Source organism: Neoarius graeffei, chromosome 3 (assembly GCF_027579695.1).
Source record: "Neoarius graeffei isolate fNeoGra1 chromosome 3, fNeoGra1.pri, whole genome shotgun sequence".
Lineage (NCBI taxonomy): Eukaryota > Metazoa > Chordata > Actinopteri > Siluriformes > Ariidae > Neoarius > Neoarius graeffei.
The window spans coordinates 40,200,207-40,208,939 of record NC_083571.1 but is presented as its reverse complement, the minus strand read 5'-3'; the positions used below and the strand labels follow the sequence as shown (position 1 = coordinate 40,208,939).

The 8,733-nt window shown below is 41.6% G+C and overlaps 1 protein-coding gene across 4 annotated transcripts in view; it reads left to right on the top strand.

Moving 5' to 3' along the window:
• Positions 1–411: 411 nt before the first annotated feature.
• fam135a (family with sequence similarity 135 member A) overlaps positions 412–8,733 on the top strand; it is a 182,157-nt gene continuing 173,835 nt past the window's right edge. For all 4 annotated transcript variants that reach the window (XM_060916827.1, XM_060916826.1, XM_060916825.1 and 1 more), the window contains exon 1: positions 412–644. The gene's annotated coding sequence lies outside the window, so the exon portion shown is untranslated. The remainder of the gene's footprint in view (positions 645–8,733) is intronic.

The window sequence follows — 8,733 nt, the reverse complement described above, 5'->3', positions numbered from 1 at the left end:
GAATAACGGTTTTGTTTTCTCGAGATCTCGAATTAGTTGTGTTGTTTTCCCGAGATCCTGAATTAATTATGTCGTTATCTCGGAATAACGGTTTTGTTTTCTCGAGATCTCGAATGAGTTGTGTTGTTTTCCCGAGATCCTGAATTAATTATGTCGTTATCTCGGAATAACGGTTTTGTTTTCTCGAGATCTCGAATTAGTTGTGTTGTTTTCCCGAGATCCTGAATTAATTATGTCGTTATCTCGGAATAACGGTTTTGTTTTCTCGAGATCTCGAATTAGTTGTGTTGTTTTCCCGAGATCCTGAATTAATTATGTCGTTATCTCGGGATAACAAGGTGAATAAAAAAAAGGATCATATGAAGGGCCTCTCTCGGCTTCCGTACATATTCTTACAATACTGCTTTAACATTTTGCACTTTGCATGGAAACGCAGCGAAGATACATTTGTGCTTAAAGGAATTTTAGCCCTTGTGTGTGTTTATATGCGTGTGAAGAGAGAGAGAGAGACACGCACACACACAGAGAGAGAGAGAGAACGGAAATCGGACGGTGTTCCGGTGTAAAGGGTCAGGAGTGTTTTGCAGTGAAGAGTTTCCCTGGAGGAATCAGTCGGTCAAGTATCGGAGTTGCTTGAACGTAAGGTACGTTTTCAAGGCGCTTTCTCTATTTGCAGTCTTTTGGTGCTGCTTTTATACAACGTCGACAAACAGAAACCAAAACATGACAAACAAACCCTACGCTATGCTAACCATTTCTGCTACCGAGCTATTAGCTAAGCTAGTTACTGTACATAACAATCTGGTTGTCAAGCTAGCTGGCTACAAAGCGAACTCGACATTTTCCAGCTGATGTTTTTGCCTGAACAAACGGGGGAAAATTGATTATATAACACTGTTTGTTTGTTTATTTACAAGAAAAATATCTGTTGATAGTAGTTCGCTAATCTCCTTACTGTCAGCCAGCAACATTTTCCCTCTTCTGTTGTATTTAAGTAGATCTAGTTAAATTTTTATTCAGTCATCCAGCTTGGTTTGTTATAAGTGGATTTTTGGCTTGTTTATTTTTATTTTACACACATTACTGTGCGACTAATTATCTCTATAATGCTTGTTTAGCCTCGATGTGATTATTTCTAGTTCATGTTGTAGAATGAACTGGTCATGTTTTTCCCCCTGCACCCGTATTCTGACATCCCACCTTCTGATATAGAGCCAGTCTCCGCCGAAAGGTCCTAACTGGGAATTTTCCACCCAAACCCCGCAACTTCAACTTGGAATTCTTACTCGGGAATAGGGAGGGAAAGTGAAACACAGCGATCCTAGTGGTAGCGTTCCTAAACCGAGAGCCAGACTATTGCCAGGCCCGTTTCAAGCTATTTGGGGGCCCTAGGCAAAGGGGGATCTGGGGCCCATAATTATCCCCCCCTCGATGAAAGGCCTTATGGCCACCTACCCACTGAAGACTTAATAAATAAACATCACACATATTGTAAGGCCAAAAAAAAATGTGTTTTTCCGGTTACCCATCTCATTATCTCTAGCCGCTTTATCCTGTTCTACAGGGTCGCAGGCACGCTGGAGCCTATCCCAGCTGACTACGGGTGAAAGGTGGGGTACACCCTGGACAAGTCGCCAGGTCATCACAGGGCTGACACATAGACACAGACAACCATTCACACTCACATTCACACCTACAGTCAATTTAGAGTCACCAGTTAACCTAACCTGCATGTCTTTGGACTGTGGGGGAAACCAGAGCACCCAGAGGAAACCCATGCGGATACGGGGAGAACATGCAAACTCCACACAGAAAGGCCCTCGCCGGCCACGGGGCTCGAACCCGGACCTTCTTGCTGTGAGGCGACAGCGCTAACCACTACACCACCGTGCCGCCCTGTTTCCGGTTACCCGACCGACCCTAATCCGTACTGCCCGACCCTAAACTTTTTTTTCGTTTTTTTCCCAGTCGCGACTTTTACATATAACCCAACCGCGTGAACCAGAAGTTTTTGTCACTCACTGGGAAAATCAGGGCTTTCCGCAAGCGCCGGCTGCTGGCCATACAGCCGACTACACAATTAAGTCCAGCCGGCTACTTTAATGACTATTATTTTTGTAGCCCACAGGCTCTAAATATTAATTTTCGATTTTAATAAAATTAAATGTTTATCTAACGGATTGACAATAATGTCAAACTGAACCGCACTCATTTAAGTTGTGATTCGTGCTGTTTGTACCGATAATAACCACAAATTCCCCGCCGACTGCGTTGATCAGGGGAGAGTAACTCATCCGCGGCCCCGACATGCGGTGTGCGCGCGTGCACTCGGCGGAGGCAGTAGTGTGTCGGAGGGAACAGAAGCAGAGATAACGCTTATTTTGTCTTTCACCTAGAGACATGATTCAAACTTTAAAACGGAGACAAAATTCTCTTGTGTGGATCTGGCATTCAACTTTTTTGCTAGGCTCTATACTTTTTGATCAGTCACAGATCAAACACCATGAGCAAATCTGGAGAAATTCCGGCTTTATAATGGGTGTCTATGGCGTTACACACCAGTGGCGCTCAGGAGTTTAGAGTGTAGGCAGCTTGAAAAAAAAAAAAGCTCTCACTTTCTCATTTAAACTGTTTTCTCAGCCACAATTTTCACTCTACACACACAATTTTCTCAAAAGTTGTAGTCACACTTGTCTTGATTCACACAATGTGTCTCCCTGAGCGATAGGATTTACAGTTTTTGAATGAGAAGCCTGAAAGTAAGGAGAGGACAGGCGCGCTCTCCCATAGACTCGCATTATAAACGTGGCAGCGCTTTTACTGCAAAATCAGAAAAATCACTTGTTTTTAGCTCGCTCTAGTGTCCACATTTTTTACACTAGGGACAAAAACATTACATTACTGTGTTCATGGGAGCCTTGTAGCACTCAATGTGAAAGAATTTTGTGAATAGCTCCTTTCGTTTCCGTGTAAATCAGCGTTGTTCGAGGAGAGGGAACTCTGAGAAAAAGCGCTCTTTGCTTGTTATATTGTGTCTTTTCCCTGCACCGTTACCAAGGCGACGAGCTCCACTCAGGGAGCAGAGAGGGGCGGGGCTGCTCTCTCTCTCTCTCATGGTGTATTGAGCTGTTATATTTACAGAAAAATTCATGTTAAAAGGTGTCTCATGCTGCATCAGATTCATCAGAAGGTGGTAACTCAGGTGACCTGCAAAGAAATTCATTATATTTTGTGAAATTATTCCTGTCTAAATATAGGTTATGGCAGCCATCTTGAAAAAAAAAAAAAAAAAAAAATGCCTGCCTGCCGACCCTAGTTTTGAAATCTACATAACCAGAAACACACACACTTTTTTTTTTTTTTTGGCCTAATCATTCTTACGATTTTTACTTAATAAATGAACTCTTTACATTATTATAAATAATTATCAAACCCAATTAAACACAAGAATAGACAAAACACACACACACATATATAGTCAAATATGAAAATAAGACAAAGTAATATAAAATGTGCAAATAACACAACACTAAATATGTGCCCAAATCCAGAATCCAGGGACACATGTCTGCCCGGGGGCATTTTGAGTTATTGACAGATTCAGAAAGTACAGTTTCTAAGCTTTCCATTGATGCCTTCCATGTGGAGATCTGACAATATTTGAAGAATGTGTGGCCTTTTGAAAGTGCATACCTCTTAAAACAGAAAAGGGAGAAAATCGCCCTCAAAGTTTTCCATCTCAGCTACTCTGGGTGTAGGGCGGGCACATAATGGTGCTCATTTGCATGATATTAAGGAAAGCTCTACCCCCTACTAGCTAGCACAATACTACTTTCATGTAAACAAAGATCACCACGTCAATTTTCCTTCCATGCAAAGTATGCCCAACACAATTATGAAGTACAAAAATAAGTCCTAAAGTATACTTTAACGTTTTGTGGTTGAAAAATTACTCACACCGTAAGAAAGAAAGATAGCACGATGATGACACAACTAACACAACACTAGTTTCATGTAAAGCCTCGGTCACAACCGGCCGAACAGTACGTGCTCCTACGGCCGGTCTACATGCAAAAAACGCAAGAAACGCACGGAGGGCGCGTGTGAAACGCACGAGAGCACGCGTGTGATGTGCTGATTTTCGAGCCGTAGACTGGCCGCAGACCGGCCGCAGAGGCTCTTTGTCATGTCAAACAAACTCTACGGGCGCTTACGCTTTTTTCAGGTTGCAAGACAAACTTACAGCCAATGCGCGTCTTTCTCCATGAACAAAAAAAAAAAAAAACGCAGCGATTTGGGAAACGCCAAAAATCACACGGCCAAAAAATCGTACGTCCGGTTGTGACCTAGGCTTAACCAAACCACAACACTCTCCGTTACATGCAAAAATAACCACACAGCCTTAGATTAATAAACACCCCATCAGAAAGAGAAACGGCGCCTTGCACACACCAATGCCTCCGATGGAATGTAATCCTAGCTTCCTTTTGGTTGGGTTTTTTTGCTAGAAATGGTTATCTCCGATGTAAAAACCGTGTGTCTGTTTGCTTTGAGGTGTTTCAGCTCCTCTGCGCTCTGTTTAGCTTCCTCATTCCATCGTGAAATTACATGCCTGTATGCAGCTTAAGTAGCCATGCGCTCAGCTCGTATCATACAGCTGATTCATGAAAAAAAAAAGACTTAAATCATCATGTGAATGGCCCATATGGTAATTTACCCACACCCCCCAGCAGGCTACAGTCCTGACAAAAACGAGACAATTTGCAACAAAAAATGTATGCTTTTCCAACAAAACAATCTATTATCTGAAATACTGATTACATTGTTCAAGATCTCAACTTGCACATGATGGAAAAAAACAAAAATCACAAATTTCGAAAAAAAAATGCTTCTTTTGCGATTATCTCGGGTTCGTTTTGGCCGACATGCGTCCCTGGATTCGGTGAGGGGTCACATGTTTACAGTATATACACAAGTAGAAATAACTTCAAATGGTGATTAAATGATTACAAACATGAATAAGAATCTTAAGAACCAGCACACACACAAAAGTGCAAAAGGTATAGAAAAACACATAAAAATTTAAGAATACACAACTAGAATCATGGGCAAAATGTCTAAAACTGCTGCTTGCGGGCTTTGGCTTCAGCAAAGGCAGCCACAATACCCTCCATGTCCAAAGACCTGCGGACATCACATTCAATTGACATCAGTGCCACTTTTTTACATAAATAGGCTATTTATGTAAAAAAGAGCTTTCTTGTGAGCCATCCCCTGTCCTACTCCATTCATGCTCACGACACACTAGCTACTTCTGATGAAAGCCATGCAGCTCGCTGAAACTAACTTTGACTATGACATTTTGATAAACACAAGTTAATCTGGGAGAAGTTGACAGTTTTTCACCTATTTGTGTGGCACATATTAGAATTTTTAGCCAGTCCTTGCAAGTTTGTAAGCCTGTTGTGCATGACAACGTTTACATCACTGTTATAAACACTGTCTACAAGATAACTACCATTAACGTAAGCTAGCTACCAAATTTGCTTGTCGACCCGCTTGGTATTAATGAGTGTGTACATTCTCACTTACCAGTGTCTTGTTTTTTTCTGTCTTCCTCTTCCCTTTTCTTCTTTCTCTTCTGGCTCCCTGAGGGGTAATTTCGCTTCATATTTGATTTTGTTTTTTTTTGCCGTGGAGCTCTGCAACCACTTGACTGGACGGAGATGGGCATTGAGGGGTTGACAACAGACTGTCATTGCACTTTTCGGCCAAAGCATGTAGGGAGGTGCTGTTGTGCATTAGGGGGCCCCCCTTGGAACTAGGGTATTTCAACAAGTGTCATTAGGCGCTGCGCTGTCGCGCTCAAAAAGTGGTCATTGCTATTGAATACATAACCAGTCGTTCGGCAGCGGGGGCCCTTTGAGGGATGGGGCCCTAGGCAATTGCCAAGTCTGCCTACCTTGTTGCAACGGGTCTGACTATTGCTCAGGATTCCGCAGGCCTTTTTTGTGATTGTTGCAGGCTAAAATGTATGGAATCAATTTTGTGCCAAAATGTTCATACAATACTTGTGAAATATCAAACAAAAACGCTAAATCAAAATTCCAAAAATAAAATGTCAATTTTTTTAGACTGGCAAACAAATTATTTGTGTAATCGTGCAAAATATTAGTCTATTACTCATCAGAAACCTTTTATTTTTGTTCCGCGTCTTTCTCAGTTTTGTTTGATGTAATTTATTTTGGTTGTGATTCCAGCTTTCTCGTTTGCGCTCCCTGACTTTTTGCTTGCAGTTTTGGCACAAACTTCATGTGTGGGTGGGCTGTCCAGGAATGCATTCCCATTGGCTAACTTGTGTTTGACTGACAGCTACGCTCAGCCATTCCCATTATGCAGGTGTTTCGTAGCTCCACTACCCAATATAATAGCTGTCTTGCTAACGTTAAACACACCTGCATAATGTGTACTACTGCAACACATACAACACATTTGTCCCATACTTAGACTTTGTTGAACTAATTCAATATCATAGTCGCCACTGAAGTCCACTCGATCCTTGTTTACTGTCAATAGATCGGTCACTCGTCAAACAGTCCGCCAAAATCCGAGTAGGAAATGGCCGCAACAGCCTCTGGGGGAGCGGCACGGTGGTGTAGTGGTTAGTGCTGTCGCCTCACAGCAAGAAGGTCCGGGTTCGAGCCCAGCGGCCGGCGAGGGCCTTTCTGTGTGGAGTTTGCATGTTCTCCCCGTGTCCGCGTGGGTTTCCTCCGGGTGCTCCGGTTTCCCCCACAGTCCAAAGACATGCAGGTTAGGTTAACTGGTGACTCTAAATTGACCGTAGGTGTGAATGTGAGTGTGAATGGTTGTCTGTGTCAGCCCTGTGATGACCTGGCGACTTGTCCAGGGTGTACCCCGCCTTTCTCCCGTAGTCAGCTGGGATAGGCTCCAGCTTGCCTGCGACCCTGTAGAAGGATAAAGCGGCTAGAGATAATGAGATGAGATGAGATTATCAACTAATAAAATAAATGGCTCAGGCTTCATAGAAGAAAAAAAACCCAATTTGAACAGAATCTCACAGTATGATGCTGAAGCTGCCTAAACAATAGAAAATAAAATACCATTTTGGCAAAAATGTTGGCATCCATTAATTTCATGTATTAAGTAAAAAAAAAATAACGTAAAGTGCACACAGTCCTTCACTGTAAACATAACACACTTTCAGTAACAGAATTTAAGACTATATAAACACTGACTCACACGTGCTGCTTCTCTTGAACGGAAACACGGAAGTAAGCAGTGTTGCCAGATACTGCTGACGTTTTCCAGCCCAAAATATGTTCAAAACCCGCCAAAATGCACTTGAAACCCCCCAACTGGGCGGGAAACCGCCCAATCTGGCAATACTGGAAGTAAGGCGGAAGGAAGTTTGTCGACATCACCTCAAGACGACGCCAATGATTGGTCAAATTTGCGGGAAAGTTGCGGTGATTGGATATAATTGCAACACCGCCCTGAATTCGCGAGGATTGGTTGAATTTGTGTTGAAGTTGCAAATTGCAACATCGCGAAATCCTGGAGGATCTGATTAAAAATCCCATAGACCCGATTTTTTATTTTTTATTTTTTAATCCCACGAAGTTATGACGTGGAACTTGTACACCCCCAAAAAATACACTACAGTGTTTTCCCCAGAAAAAAATTAAAGTCCTAAATTCAGGCATGATAATACACAGACAATTGAGCGCCAACGGCGCGAAATGAAACTGGGGGGTTCAGGGGCATGCCCCCCGGAAAATTTTTTTTTGAAAAGAGATGCTCTCAGGTGCATTTTCAGGGTCTCTGAGAGGTTTTCGATACATGATTATAGGATAGATTTTACCAGTGTTTCAATGATTTCTGACCTAAATAGTATTAATGTATACACATTTGAAATTTCACCTTAAAGTTCAACATGCGAGTTAAACTGTTTGGTTATAGATTACTGAGGTATATGATAGATTGAAAATCTATGGGGATCCCTTCATTACCTATGATCAAGTAGTGTTGGAACAAAAATGTGCATGAAAATTTGAACAGTGGTTTGCTCCAGCTTATGCAATCCAATGAAGAGAATCGATCATCATGACCTCCTGCTGATCACAAAGGGATCCGAACCTAAGAACCGCCACCTTAAAATAAGTTGCTGTATTACTATAACTGTAATGATTTAGAATGTTTCTGATGCAATTACCATAATATGTGTAACTAAGATGCACTGAAAAGTAAGGCAGCTGCATATTATACAGTTTAAATTTTTGCACTTTATTAAATGGGCTAGATTAAGATTAAAATATTTAAAGGAAAAGAAAACTTAATTCATACATTTAAGTTTGCAGAAAGATTATGTATTTATAAACACATTCATGAATGATAATAGACTCGGTCAAACTTTTGTGATTTAAAATCAGTCGTCTTTGTCCGTCTGGTGGGTGACAACATCGGCGGCCAATGTGATCGCTTATAATGAATCGGAAACTTCCGGGATGTCTGACATTTTCTTTCGATATTTTTATTGGACGGTTTGAACACGTGATCTTGACACAGCCAACAGATTAGTTTGTTTACATCATACCACGCGGACATATTACTTTGACAAAATCGAATCAAGTTTATTTGTATAGCGCTTTTAACAATAAACATTGTCGCAAAGCAGCTTTACAGAATTTGAACGACTTAAAACATGAGCTCATT